This window comes from Oncorhynchus nerka, linkage group LG22, assembly GCF_034236695.1.
Source record: "Oncorhynchus nerka isolate Pitt River linkage group LG22, Oner_Uvic_2.0, whole genome shotgun sequence".
In the NCBI taxonomy this organism is placed as follows: Eukaryota; Metazoa; Chordata; class Actinopteri; order Salmoniformes; family Salmonidae; genus Oncorhynchus; species Oncorhynchus nerka.
In genome coordinates this window covers 15,235,758-15,250,476 of record NC_088417.1, presented here as the reverse complement: position 1 = coordinate 15,250,476, position 14,719 = coordinate 15,235,758, and positions in this window count along the sequence as shown.

The window sequence follows — 14,719 nt, the reverse complement described above, 5'->3', positions numbered from 1 at the left end:
AGCGAAGGTCAACGGGCTGGAAGAACTTTAATGCACTGGTGGGTGGAAAATGAAACCTCATTGGACAGGATAAGGCGCAACGCTAGCTCATCATTTTAAAAAATCGTTGTTTTATTAGGCAAGTTTAAAAGATTGACGTTTCGGCCTTCTTCAGAATAATCACTAAGGCAATGGACAAGTTCATATAGGGCATGAGGAAGACAATTAGGAAGAAAAACACCACCAGCTGAAGAGAGCTAATGAGAGACAGTGTGGTAGACCATACATGGTGGTACTGATGGTGTGGGGTACTATGGCCAATGTCTCCATCTAGTGATGAAATACAGAAGTGGAACCAGTAAAAATCAATTGGAAAACTGGGCAAGCTTTTTTCAACTACAGTAGGTGTAAATGGTATACAACCATTACTATATAATACATGTTGAAAATGTTGGGTATTTAAGCAGTAAGGCACAGGGGGTGGTATATGACCGATTACGCAATCCCAGAGGTGCCTTACTGCTATTATAAACTGGTTCCCAGCGTAATTAGGGTTATGTTTTGTCATACCCGTGGTATACGGTCTGATATACTATATACTACGGTCTGATATACTATGTCAGCCAATCAGGATTCAAGGCTCAAACCACCCAATTTATAATGGAAAATAAACAACTGGGCCAAGCAAATCTACAAAACATCAACAGCTTGAACAACAGTTAGTGAGCTAGTGAGCTCCCTCCATGTGTAAACAATGGGGGGGTCTTCAGTGTTTGTCAACATCACCACCATGTTTGTTTTTACAGACTTGTTCAATTCCAAAATAAAACAACTCACAAAGCAAGTGTCCTCGCTCTTTGAGGTGGAGGGCCACTGGGCTGTTGGGGTCAGCATGTCGAATGGTATTTCGCTGTTCACACATTCTAGTGCACAACTCTCTTGAGGTCTCTCCGAGGTAAAATAAGCCCCACGGGCAGCAAATCACATTGCGAGAATTACAATCGATGCTACTTGAGATGTGTATGTCACGGCCCCACCTGGGGTGCTAAAAACTTTTCATACATTTGGTGTAGTAGCTTGAGTACAATTTCCACAGTTAAACCTGCCATCAACTGTACGTCACATTTTCTCGCCTGATATTTCATGGTTCTTCGATTCACTTGCCATGTGTGAGGTGTGGTTATCTTGTAGCCTACCGAGGGAAAATATACAAAAATGTCTCAGGAATATGACCAAGTTCAAGACTAACATACTGTATATACTGTAGAGAGTGTATTAGTTGTTATAACCAACCAATACATATATTCTATACATTTGGCAGCAGAGGGCAGCAAATAACTGAGTATGTGATGGACACATCCTTCCTGCTCTCGCTCAAATTTATGCCAAAGATGGTGGATAAAGGAAGATGTCCAACAACAACAACAACAAAATCACAGTTCCGGTCTGCTTATAGGGTGGCTCTCCCATAGGCACCAATGCATTAGCAACTGTGACTGATCTGCTTAGTTCATTGAATGTATATGAACCAGAAAAAAGGATGGAGTTAAATATCCCACTCCTGTATCTGTTTGAGCTGTGCTCTGTATCTGAAACCAAAACAATGACTATGACTCAACCTGTCATGAAGGCAGACCTACTGTCAGTGCTGGAGGCCTTCCAAACTCTGTCCAGACCTACTACTCTGACTATGACAAAAGGTACGGTACAGTAAGCATTCTTATTGAAAATGGGGTGGCAGGTAGCCTAGTGGTTAGAGTGTTGGGCCAGTAACCGAAAGGTCGCTGGATTAAATCCCTGAGCTGACAAGTTAAAAAATATATATAAAAATATATATATATACATATCATTCTGCCCCTGAAGGCAGTTAGCCCACTGTTCCCCAGTAGGCTGTCATTGTGACTAAGAATGTGTTCTTAACTGACTTGCCTAGTTAAATAAAGGTTAAATGCAAAAATAATTAAAAATAAAAGAGAAAGTCCACCCCAAAATCGACCTGTCCTGAAGCCACTCCTGCGTTGTCTTGGCTGTGTGCTTGGGGTTGTTGTACTGTTGGAAGGCGACCCTTCGCCCCAGTCTGAGGTTTTGAGCACTCATCAAGGATCTCTCTGTACTTTGCTCCATTCATCTTTCCCTCGATCCGGACTAGTCTCCCAGTCCCTGCCGCTGAAAAACATATCCACAGCCTGATGTTGTCACCAACATACTTCACTGTAGGGATAGTATTGGCCAGGCAATGAGCGGTTCCTGGTTTCCTCCAAATGGGAAGCTTGGGATTCAGGCCAAAGAGTTCAATCTTGGTTTCATCAGACAAGAGAATCTTGTTTCTCATGGTCTGTGTGTCCTTTACACTCCAAGCGGGCTGTCATGTGCCTTTTACTGAGGAGTGGCTTCCGTCCCTCTACCATAACGGCCTGATTGGTGGAGTGCTGCAGAGATGGTTGTCCTTCTGGAAGGTTCTCCCATCTCCACAGAGGAACTCTGGAGCTCTGTCAGAATGACCATTGGGTTCTTGGTCACCTCCCTGACCAAGGCCCTTCTCCCCCGATTGCTCAGTTTACTTTACTTTACTGACTTTATTGTCCCCATGGTGTAATTTTGTTAGAGTGTCATGTACACATTTAAAGTGGCGTTTAAATAGAAAAATAATTGACAATACAACTTTCATAACAGTTGCATACCAATAAAAAGAGACTAGCCTGCTGGCCTTACTGGGTCAATAGGAACATGAGCCCGAGCTATTTAGGAGGGATATCACACCTGGCACAAATGACTGTCTAGTTCTGTTTTTCCTGCTGAGGGGTGCCCTGTACCTGCGTCCAGTGGGAAGTAGTTCAATGTCCGGGTGGCTTGGGTCTAAAATCATTTTGTGAGCCTTGCGGAGGGCCCTGACCTTAAACATCTCATCCAGGCCTGTCTGTTGGACTCCAAGTACTTTTCTTGCTGTGGTGGTAATCCTTCTCAGCATATTTCTCTGGCTGACAGTGGCATTGCCAAACCAACAAACAATACAAAAAGTTAAAATACTCTCAATGAAAGATTTGTGTAATAGTCAGTATAGTACAGTCAACATTAAAAGATCCCAGCGTTTTGAGAAAGTATAATCTCTGTTGACTATTTTAGTAGATCAGGTCTGTACATTTACTCCACTGAAGCTTATTGTCCAAGAGGATACCCAGATATTTATATTCCTCTGCAATCTCTATGTTCTGACCTCTGATAGATGTTGCAGAGGTTGGCGTTGTACGCTTTCTGAAGTCTATGCACATCTCTTTGGTCTTGTTGGTATTGAGGACCAAGTGTGATTCGTCACACCACTCTGCAAAGTCATCTAGGACCGGGCCATGATGTTCCTCGTCATCATGCAACAGGCTGATCAAGGCAGTGTCATCAGCGAACTTAACTAGGTGTCTGTCAGGATGGGAACTAGTACAACTATTAGTGTACAATATGTACAGGAGTGGGGACAAAACACATCCCTGAGGAGAGCCAGTGTTGGTGGTGCGTATGTCCCACACGTGCAAACCTACTTTGACCCACTGTGACCGCTGGCTCAGGAAGTTCAACAGCCACAAAACCAGCCCCCCATCTAAGGTGAAGTCCCGAATGAGTCTGCGTGCCAGAACATTAGGCTGGATTGTGTTGAAGGCAGAAGAAAAGTCCACAAACAAACCCCTGACGTGTGATTTGGCACCCTCTAGATGTCTACAGACCATGTTGAGGAGAGTAAGGATGGCATCATCAACTCCTCTGATGGGCTGATATACAAATGGGTCGAGGAGCTTCTGGCTGACACTGAGAACATGACTTTTCACAAGTTTCTCAAGGCGTTTCATTACTAAGGATGTCAAGGCGACAGGGTGGTAGTCATTCAGCACAGAGGGATTAGATGCTTTAGGAATGGGTAGAATTATAGTTTTTTCACAATACTGGCACGTGTTGCTGGTCAAGTGAGGATTGGAAAATGTCTGTTAAAACACCAGCCAGTTGTTCAGCACAGTGCTTTAACACATGTCCACTTATTTTGTCTGTGCCGAGGCTTTTGTATGTGTTACATCCCCTAAACAACTTCAAAACATCAGTCTGTTTAACAACAACCTTCTCAAACATTTGTAATGTTGCTTCCATTTGTTTTATCTCTGACACAAAGTTGTCTGATTCAAATCTTGAGAAGAAAACATTTAGTTCATTCGCCATGTTCTGGCCCTCATGTCTCCCAAGTTCAGCATTGTTTTTTCCCCTGCCTATGTGGGGGGCACTAGCCATGGATTTAATGCCTTTCCAGGCCACCCTTGAGTTTCCTGAGGAGAGGGTCCTCTCCACCATTTGCTTGTATGCCTCCTTGTCCATGCCCAATTTTTCAGTTTTTGATTTGTTAAAAATTTTTGAAATATCCAATAAATGTCCTTCCACTTCATGATTGTGTCCCACTTGTTGTTGATTCTTCACAAAAAAATACAGTTTTATATCTTTATGTTTGAAGCCTGAAATGTGGCAAAAGGTCGCAAAGTTCAAGGGGGCCGAATACTTTCGCAAGGCACTGTATATCACAGGAGGCTGCTAAGGGAAGGACGGCTCATAATAATGGCTGGAATGGAATGGTGTCAAACATATGAAAACTGTGTTTGATTTGTTAGATACCATTGCATTAATTCCGTTCCAGCCATTACTATGGGCCTGTCCTCCCCAATTCAGGTGCCAATAGCAGCCTGTGATATCCATATATACAGTACATTGACATACAGTGTTTCCTGGACCCATTGTATGCATATCATTGGAATTTAAAAAACGTTCCATGGAGATTTGTTTTAGAGAATAATTAAATTCAGGACTACGCTAATATGGCTAATATCCCTCAGCCACAGAATATCCGCATCTTCAGATAACTAAAACAGAGCTGGGTCTTTCATCAAAACGTTACACTCTCTACAACTCTACTTTACACTCTATTGAGTTTATTTTAATTTTATTTTTACAGGGACAGTGCACATTAATCAACATTTCAGTAAAAGTGCCGGTTTTAGCCAGCCGGCTAATTTTCTACCGCAGTCCCTGGGCAGGATATTAAAAACAAGTACAATACAGACAATAGCGACATAGAACAAAAAGCAGCAAGACCTCTCTACAACTCTACTTTACACTCTCTACGATACTCAGTCACTGAAAGTGTCACTAGTTACTATGATATCCAATGGGCTGACCTAAACTTAGACAAGATCAACAATGAACTGCAGGATTTCCAGAACAGGTAGAATCCCATGAACTGTGATATACCCCTGGCACTTCCTTTCACAGTATGTGTTCCCTTCATCGACAGTTACAAGATAATGTACTCAGAGAACATTGTGGGAATGCGGTCATGTGGGAATGTGGGAATGCTTGCCGAGTGCATGAAAACAGGGAAGATAAAACTATTGTTGTAATGGGCATTGTTTAGCATTTTGCATTCACAGGGAGTATTCATTTAATTAGACGATAAGGTCTTGTTTATCACCATTAAGCCCTTTTTCCACACCCAACCCGTCTCCCTCTCCCCAGACCTGGTCAAGATGACCCTTCTCCCCAGACCTGGTCAAGCTGAACCGTCTCCCTCTCCCCAGACCTGGTCAAGCTGAACCGTCTCCCTCTCCCCAGACCTGGTCAAGATGACCCCTCTCCCCAGACCTGGTCAAGCTGAACTGTCTCCCCAGACCTGGTCAAGCTGAACCGTCTCCTCTCCCCAGACCTGGTCAAGCTTAACCATCTCCTCTCCCCAGACCAGGTCAAGCTGAACCGTCTCCTCTCCCCAGACCTGATCAAGTTGAACCATCTCCTCTCCCCAGACCAGGTCAAGCTGAGCCGTCTCCTCTCCACTGACCTGGTCAAGCTGAACCGTCTCCCTCTCCCCAGACCTGGTCAAGATGACCCCTCTCCCCAGACCTGGCCAAGCTGAACCGTGTCCCTCTCCCTAGGTCTGGCCAAGCTGATGGAGGCAGAGCAGTCCTGCTCTTCAGGTACAGTAGTGTACCCGCACCATTAGTACAGTAGTGAACAAGCACCATTAGTACAGTAGTGAACCCACACCATTAGTACAGTAGTGAACAAGCACCATTAGTACAGTAGTGAACCCACACCATTAGTACAGTAGTGAACAAGCACCATTAGTACAGTAGTGAACAAGCACCATTAGTAAAGTAGTGAACCCGCACCATTAGTACAGTAGTGAACCCGCACCATTAGTTCAGTAGTGAACCCACACCATTAGTAAAGTAGTGAACCCGCACCATTAGTACAGTAGTGAACCTGCACCATTAGTACAGTAGTGAACCCACACCATTAGTACAGTAGTGAACCCGCACCATTAGTACAGTAGTGAACCCACACCATTAGTACAGTAGTGAACCCACACCATTAGTAAAGTAGTGAACCCACACCATTAGTAAAGTAGTGAACCTGCACCATTAGTACAGTAGTGAACCCACACCATTAGTAAAGTAGTGAACCCACACCATTAGTAAAGTAGTGAACCCACACCATTAGTAAAGTAGTGAACCTGCACCATTAGTACAGTAGTGAACCCACACCATTAGTAAAGTAGTGAACCCACACCATTAGTACAGTAGTGAACCCACACTATTAGTACAGTAGTGAACCCACACCATTAGTACAGTAGTGAACAAGCACCATTAGTACAGTAGTGAACCCACACCATTAGTACAGTAGTGAACAACCACCATTAGTACAGTAGTGAACAAGCACCATTAGTAAAGTAGTGAACCCGCACCATTAGTACAGTAGTGAACCCGCACCATTAGTTCAGTAGTGAACCCGCACCATTAGTAAAGTAGTGAACCCGCACCATTAGTACAGTAGTGAACCCACACCATTAGTACAGTAGTGACCATTAGTACAGTAGTGAACCCACACCATTAGTACAGTAGTGAACCCACACCCATTAGTACAGTAGTGAACCCCACCATTAGTACAGTAGTGAACCCACACCATTAGTACAGTAGTGAACCCATTAGTACAGTAGTGAACCCACCATTAGTACAGTAAAGTAGTGAACCCACACCATTAGTAAAGTAGTGAACCCACACCATTAGTACAGTAGTGAACCCACACCATTAGTAAAGTACATTAGTAGTGAACCCACACCATTAGTACAGTAGTGAACCCGCACCATTAGTACAGTAGTGAACCCACACCATTAGTACAGTAGTGAACCCACACCATTAGTTCAGTAGTGAACCCACACCATTAGTACAGTAGTGAACCCACACCATTAGTACAGTAGTGAACCCGCACCATTAGTACAGTAGTGAACCCACACCATTAGTACAGTAGTGAACCCACACCATTAGTACAGTAGTGAACCCACACCATTAGTACAGTAGTGAACCCGCACCATTAGTACAGTAGTGAACCCGCACCATTAGTACAGTAGTGAACCCACACCATTAGTAAAGTAGTGAACCCACACCATTAGTAAAGTAGTGAACCTGCACCATTAGTACAGTAGTGAACCCACACTATTAGTAAAGTAGTGAACCCACACCATTAGTAAAGTAGTGAACCCACACCATTAGTAAAGTAGTGAACCCACACCATTAGTACAGTAGTGAACCCACACCATTAGTAAAGTAGTGAACCCACACCATTAGTTCAGTAGTGAACCCACACCATTAGTACAGTAGTGAACCCGCACCATTAGTACAGTAGTGAACCCACACCATTAGTACAGTAGTGAACCCACACCATTAGTTCAGTAGTGAACCCACACCATTAGTACAGTAGTGAACCCACACCATTAGTACAGTAGTGAACCCGCACCATTAGTACAGTAGTGAACCCACACCATTAGTACAGTAGTGAACCCACACCATTAGTACAGTAGTGAACCCACACCATTAGTACAGTAGTGAACCCGCAACATTAGTACAGTAGTGAACCCACACCATTAGTACAGTAGTGAACCCGCACCATTAGTACAGTAGTGAACCCACACCATTAGTTCAGTAGTGAACCCACACCATTAGTACAGTAGTGAACCCACACCATTAGTACAGTAGTGAACCCACACCATTAGTACAGTAGTGAACCCACACCATTAGTAAAGTAGTGAACCCACACCATTAGTAAAGTAGTGAACCCACACCATTAGTAAAGTAGTGAACCCACACTATTAGTAAAGTAGTGAACCCACACCATTAGTAAAGTAGTGAACCTGCACCATTAATGGACAACTAACCGATACAGCATTTATTTTCCACGCAAAGCTTTAGTTGAAAATGTTCTGGGTGGCACAAGGTAACAATGTTTGGCGTCTTCCTTCAACAGTGTGACCAGAGCCATCTGTACTGTGGATCTGAGTATGACGTCTGGGTATGACGTCTGCGTATGACGTCTGGGTATGACGTCTGGGTATGACGTCTGGGTATAACGTCTGAGTATGACGTCTGCGTATGACGTCTGGGTATGACGTCTGACGTCTGCGTATGACGTCTGGGTATGACGTCTGGGTATGACGTGCTAACCCCATGAAGACACTCTTTCTAAAAATGTCTCACCTACACAGAGGAGATTGGTGGCACCTTAATTGGGGAAGGCGGGCTCGTGGTAATAGCTGGAGCGGAATAAGTGGAATGGTATCAAACACATGGTTTCCGTTCCAGCCATTATTATGAGCCGTCCTCCCCTCAGCAGCCTCCACTGCATCTACAGTGTGGCTATAACAAGTTTCTAAGTAAAGCCCCTCTGCAGGTCATTATTAGCCTTGGCCTTAAATATAACGATGTCATTCACTCTGTCAGTGTGTGTGGCTTCAGGACAGGTGCCTCCCTGTATCTTAACTCCTATAATGGCTCTAGAGTTTCTTCCCTAACTGTCTGCAGTCATCTGCACACATTCACTAGGGAACACACACACACACACACACTCACTGAGGGGATTAGAAAGCCTGTCATTCACAGGCAGTGAAATATGGATGCCAGGGGAATGCCCCGGCATGTAAGACTGTGTGGCCGTGTGAAATAGAAACAGATGTGCCAGTGAAGTCAAGGAACCTGATATCACAGCCCTTTGTCCCATCAACTCTCAGAGGAACATGGTGTTTTTAGAGTTGCAACACCACATGCGGTCTGATATGACTGACTGACTTTCTTCTGTCCAATCTGTCATGAGCTTTTTAATAGATGTTTATCAAATTAATTCCTTATTTTAGACCAGGGTTATTCAACTACCGGCCCTCAAGGGCTGACGATCTGCTGGTTGCATTTTTCGACCTGGAAGTCTATTGTTAGATTGGTCGATGTCACTGATAGGCCAGAGAGTCAACACTGAATCAGTGTCTGATTATAGGGGAAGAATGAACATTGGATTGTGTTCCTGTCCTCCAGGCCTGGAGTAGAATAGCCCTGAATTAAAACCAAAATATAATTTAAACCTAATTGATGTCAATTACGACAAATACATGTGTGTACTCTTGTACCGTCATGGCATCAGGACTCTATCACTGAGGAGGTAGCTGTTCTCACCTTACCTGGACTAGAGGATTACAACCTGGAGGCAGCCAAGAGGATATTGGCTATGTGGTTCACCTCTGCTCCTGGACTGAAGCTATGAAGGACTTCTTTTTAATTAACAAAGAGGTCATCCCTTTGAAGGTACACGACTCTGCAACCCTTGGATGAAGGGAATGTACAATGTGGTCTGAAATTATTCACACCCTTGGTAAAGATGAGCAAAAATTACATAAAATAAATCATTCAAAGACTGAGATATATTGTACACTCAAAACAACTTTATTCTAATACAATTATTTTTATTCTCAAAAAGGTAGTCGCCACGATTATTGACACCTCTGTTTTTAATACCTTTCACTACCTCACCATGCAAGGATAACGGCACTGAGCCTTTTTCTAAAATGTTTTATGAGTTGGAGAATACATTGGGAGGGATCTTGACCATTCCTCAATGCAGAATCCTTCCGGATCCTTGATATCCTTCATCTGCGCTTATAGACTGCCCTTTTCAATTCAAACCACAGGTTTTCAATGGGTTTCAAGAGATTGATATGGTCATTGCAAAATGTTGGATTTGTTGGCAATTAGCCATTTCTATGTGGAATTTGATATGGACTTGGGGGTTATTGTCTTGCTGCATGATCCACTTGAGGCCAAGTTTAAGACTCCTGGCAGAGGAAACCAGGTTTTTGGCAAAAATATCCTGGTACTGTTTACATTTCATGATGCCATTGATCTTAACAAGGGCCCCAGGACCAGTGAAAGCAAAATGGCCCCCTCTCTATCAGGAGCTGGAATCAGAGCGTGTGAAGCACATGGAGGAAGTGACGTCCAACAAAAGGAAGATGCAGGAGGATAGCCTCCTGTACAGACTGACCGGCACTGAGGGCCCTATAGGTGGAGGACAAGCCCCTCATCGAGGTCCTAATGGTCAGCAAGACCACAGCAGAGGAAGTATGTTACAGGTACTGTTGCAGAGCTATTTGGGTTGTTAATTGGATTCTTTCTGACATTTCTTGATTTTTTTGGATGCCAGGGGAATTTATTAAATTATAATTATTTGTGTACTTGTTTGTCATTTTACTGCATTGCTAGGGCAGGTTACATATATCAATATCAGTTAGTGTCTTTTGGAGACAATTGACTTGTCAAGAATTAAATCTATCCTTTTGCTTTTATCACCCAAGTAGGGTAGTGATCTCATAGTGTCTCACATGCGACTTGGCCCACCCACAAGGGGTGATGATCTCATAGTGTCTCACATGCGACTTGGCCCACCCACAAGGGGGGATGATCTCATAGTGTCTCACATGCGACTTGGCCCACCCACAAGGGGTGATGATCTCATAGTGTCTCACATGCGACTTGGCCCACCCACAAGGGGTGATGATCTCATAGTGTCTCACATGCGACTTGGCCCACCCACAAGGGGTGATGATCTCATAGTGTCTCACATGCGACTTGGCCCACCCACAAGGGGGGATGATCTCATAGTGTCTCACATGCGACTTGGCCCACCCACAAGGGGTGATGTTCTCATAGTGTCTCACATGCGACTTGGCCCACCCACAAGGGGTGATGATCTCATAGTGTCTCACATGCGACTTGGCCCACCCACAAGGGGGGATGATCTCATAGTGTCTCACATGCGACTTGGCCCACCCACAAGGGGTGATGATCTCATAGTGTCTCACATGCGACTTGGCCCACCCACAAGGGGTGTAACTGAATATCTCAGACCTAGTTCAGCTTACGTCCCACTGCTGACTTTATGCATCCAGATCTATTTTAGCCCCCCGAATTTCCCTTCACACACACCAATGGCATTAGGACCTTCTTTGACTGCCATAATGTGCACCAGGTTGTGTATCTCTTCTTTTATTTTTTATTTTTTTAAATGGGGGGTAGATCAGCTTTAATATTGCAGATAGATTATAGTTTCTATCAATGTAGTTGTCTGCATGAATTCCAAACTCGTATATATTTATTTTATATATATTTTCCATTATTATTATTATTATTATTATTTCCCCCTAACCCTAACACCCCTCCCCTAATTGGAGTAAACTACAACACTAAGGCTTCTACTTCCAGCTTAAACATTTTATATACATTTTACAGACACAGTATATTTTACATTAGTTACCTATTGTTTGTTTTTAGTCCCATCCTTCAGTTACCCTAAACACCACCCATCTATCTCTGAACACCATCCAGTTTTGATTTCTACTTAGTGATGAGGATGGTTAGCCGCCATACTTCCATCTCGTAATGAACCCACTATTTTCTCAGCAAATTCCCTGAGCTGACTTCTTCACCCTCAGCCCCAATTTGTTACAAATTAGCAATGAATCGTCATATGGGAAACTTCATAATTCTCAGTCTCTCTACTGTGTTTGTTGCAGTTATTCAATGAAATAATTATTGACCCACTAGTAGTAGGCATATTCACTGTGCAGAGAAGCATTACAGAAGATGCTATTACTTAAATTATACCACAGCATTGTTGAATACTCTGATTGGCTAGAAGGGCATACTAGAATAAGCATTAAAACCATACAGTTGGAAAAGATATCGGGACACCTTGCAATCATGATGCAATACGCACCTACACATGCAGCCCATACTTGTTACAAAGTTACAGAAAGCTAATCCAACAACCACACAAACTGAAATTGGATACATTGTAAACGCAGACCCAAACAAGAAGAACGTAGCTTTCAATCCCTTTGGATGAGTCTGGTCAATATCCAGGCCTTCAGACCTTCTCACATCCCTGAGGTGTGCGTAATTCCCTGGCAATGCACAGTATATCGAGTGTTGATGCTTATGTAATGTACAGAACCTCAGGGTTTGTACCTTACATGCACTACATGACCAAAAGTATGTGGACACCTGCTCGTCGAACATCTCATTCCAAAATCATGGACATTAATACGGAGCTGGTCCCCGCTTTGCTGCTAAAACAGCCTCCAGTCTTCTAGGAAGGCTTTCCACTAGATGTTGGAACATTGCTGCAGGGACTTACTTCCATTCAGCCACAAGAGCATTAGTGAGGTCGGGCACTGATGTTGAGCGATTAGGCCTGGCTCTCAGTCGGCGTTCCAATTCATCCCAAAGGTGTTTGATGGGGTTGAGGTCAGAACTATGTGCAGGCCTAACCCAGATTCGTCTGGGGGACTGCCAGATAGTAAAGCGTGAATCATCACTCCAGAGAACGCGTTTCCACTACTCCAGAGTCCAATTGCAGCTAGCTTTACACCACTCTAGCCGACACTTGGCATTGGTGATCTTAGGCTTGTGTGCAGCTGCTCGGCCATAGAAGCCCACTTCACGAAGCTCCCGACAAACAGTTCTTGTTGCAACAGAGGATAGATCGGCAGTCCCGTTCTGAGAGCTTGTGTGGCCTACCACTCTGCGGCTGAGCCGTTGTGTTGCTTCTAGACATTTCCACTTCACAATAACAGCACCCACAGTTGACATGGGCAGCCCAGAAATTTGACAAACTGACTTGCTGGAAAGGTGGCGTCCTATGACGGAGCTAAGTTGAAAGTCACTGAGCTCTTCAGTAAGGCCATTCTACTGCCAATGTTTGTCTATGGAGATTGCAAGGCTGTGTGCTCGATTTTATACACCTGTGAGCAACAGGTGTGGCTGAAATAGCTAAATCCACTATTTTGAAGGGGTGTCCACATACTTTTGTGTGTGTATATATAGTGTATATGTATAACTAGTTAGACAAATGGAATGCATCTCCTCCTCCCCTAGGAGGTACTTCCCTTGACCTGAATATGGAGCCCAAGCCTAACACAGGATGCAGGACATGACGTAGCTCGGCCTGGTCCATCTGTCCAGCGTGCCCCCCTTTACCCAGCTGCTGACCCAGGTCACCCACAATGACCGCTCCTGGAGGGCCTGGTTCGACGAGCCCACCCCCGAGGACACCCTAGTACCTGACGGGTACAACACCATGCTGGACACCTTCACAAAGTTATTGTTGATCCAGAGCTGGTGCCCCGACCGTACCATCGCACAGGTGGTACGATGAGGGTGGGCCTACCTGTTGCTATTTATGCCTCACTTCTGAGTCTGCTCAATCAACATTTCCTGTGCTATCGGCAACAATCTATTTCAGTTTCAACAGAAGATTCTTAAATGAATTTGAAAAAGTTTCATTATCTATGTCTTCTAGTGTAATATGTATATTTGCATATCTGTTTATTTCCGAGGTAGTAGTTTGTATCTACCCCTCAAATCAAATGTAATTATTTCACTATATCAGCCAAGCTTGAACACATCTTTATGAATCTTTCTTTGAGTCTAAATGATGCCTTTAAACTTTTGCTGCAGCTACTGTGCCTCAGAAATAAACATCCATGAAATTATACCAATCAGTGACTAATTAGCTCTTATTTAAATCTAAATAAAGCCGATTGCTGAGTGATGTCATTTGAAAGGCCAATTTACTCGGTAACCATGGAAACTCTGGGGAGAAAGAGAGAGAAAGGCACAGGTGCACTGAAATCTTTTACAAATGCATCGTTACAGACAAGCACTATAAAAAGCCTCTCTGAAATGAGCGAACAGCTGACAGCCCACATAGCCAGAGATTACCAGTTCAAATCCCCCATCTCTCCTCAACCAAACCATTGGCAAGTTACACAAACCTGACTGTGTAGTGGAGTGGGTCCAGGTGCTTTAAACACTGAGCAAGTGTTATGTGTCTGAAGAAATAACAACCGTTTGATGATACGATGTGCTGTATTGTGTAATCATAAGGTCAGGTTGATTATGTTTTCGAAAAACGATTTTAAAATGTTTCGGTTTTGTCAACAGCATATGCTGCTTCCTGAACTGAAATGAATAGACATAACAGCAAGGTAAGGGTGGGGTGGTACTTTCCCACTATCGGATAGCCAGAGGAACTAAGGCACTGAATTCCCATGTCAAATCTCATCTGAGCCCTCCACTTTCGAAATGTCACTTTACGTAATGAGGGGAGGCAGCTTCTTACATGTTGACACACAGGACAGGTGGAAGCTGAGCTTGAGGCCCTTCTTCGCCAGACATCCCCTAAAGTAGGACTAATCCAGAAACCTGAACCCTTTTCACACTACTGAGCCAAACCAGGCTAAGCCCAGCAGAGCTGTACTGGGCTGGTCACTCAGCCACCATAGTTTATGGATCCATGCTGGAAAGAACAATGTGAAAATAAAATAGCTGGGCCAGTGCAGTAT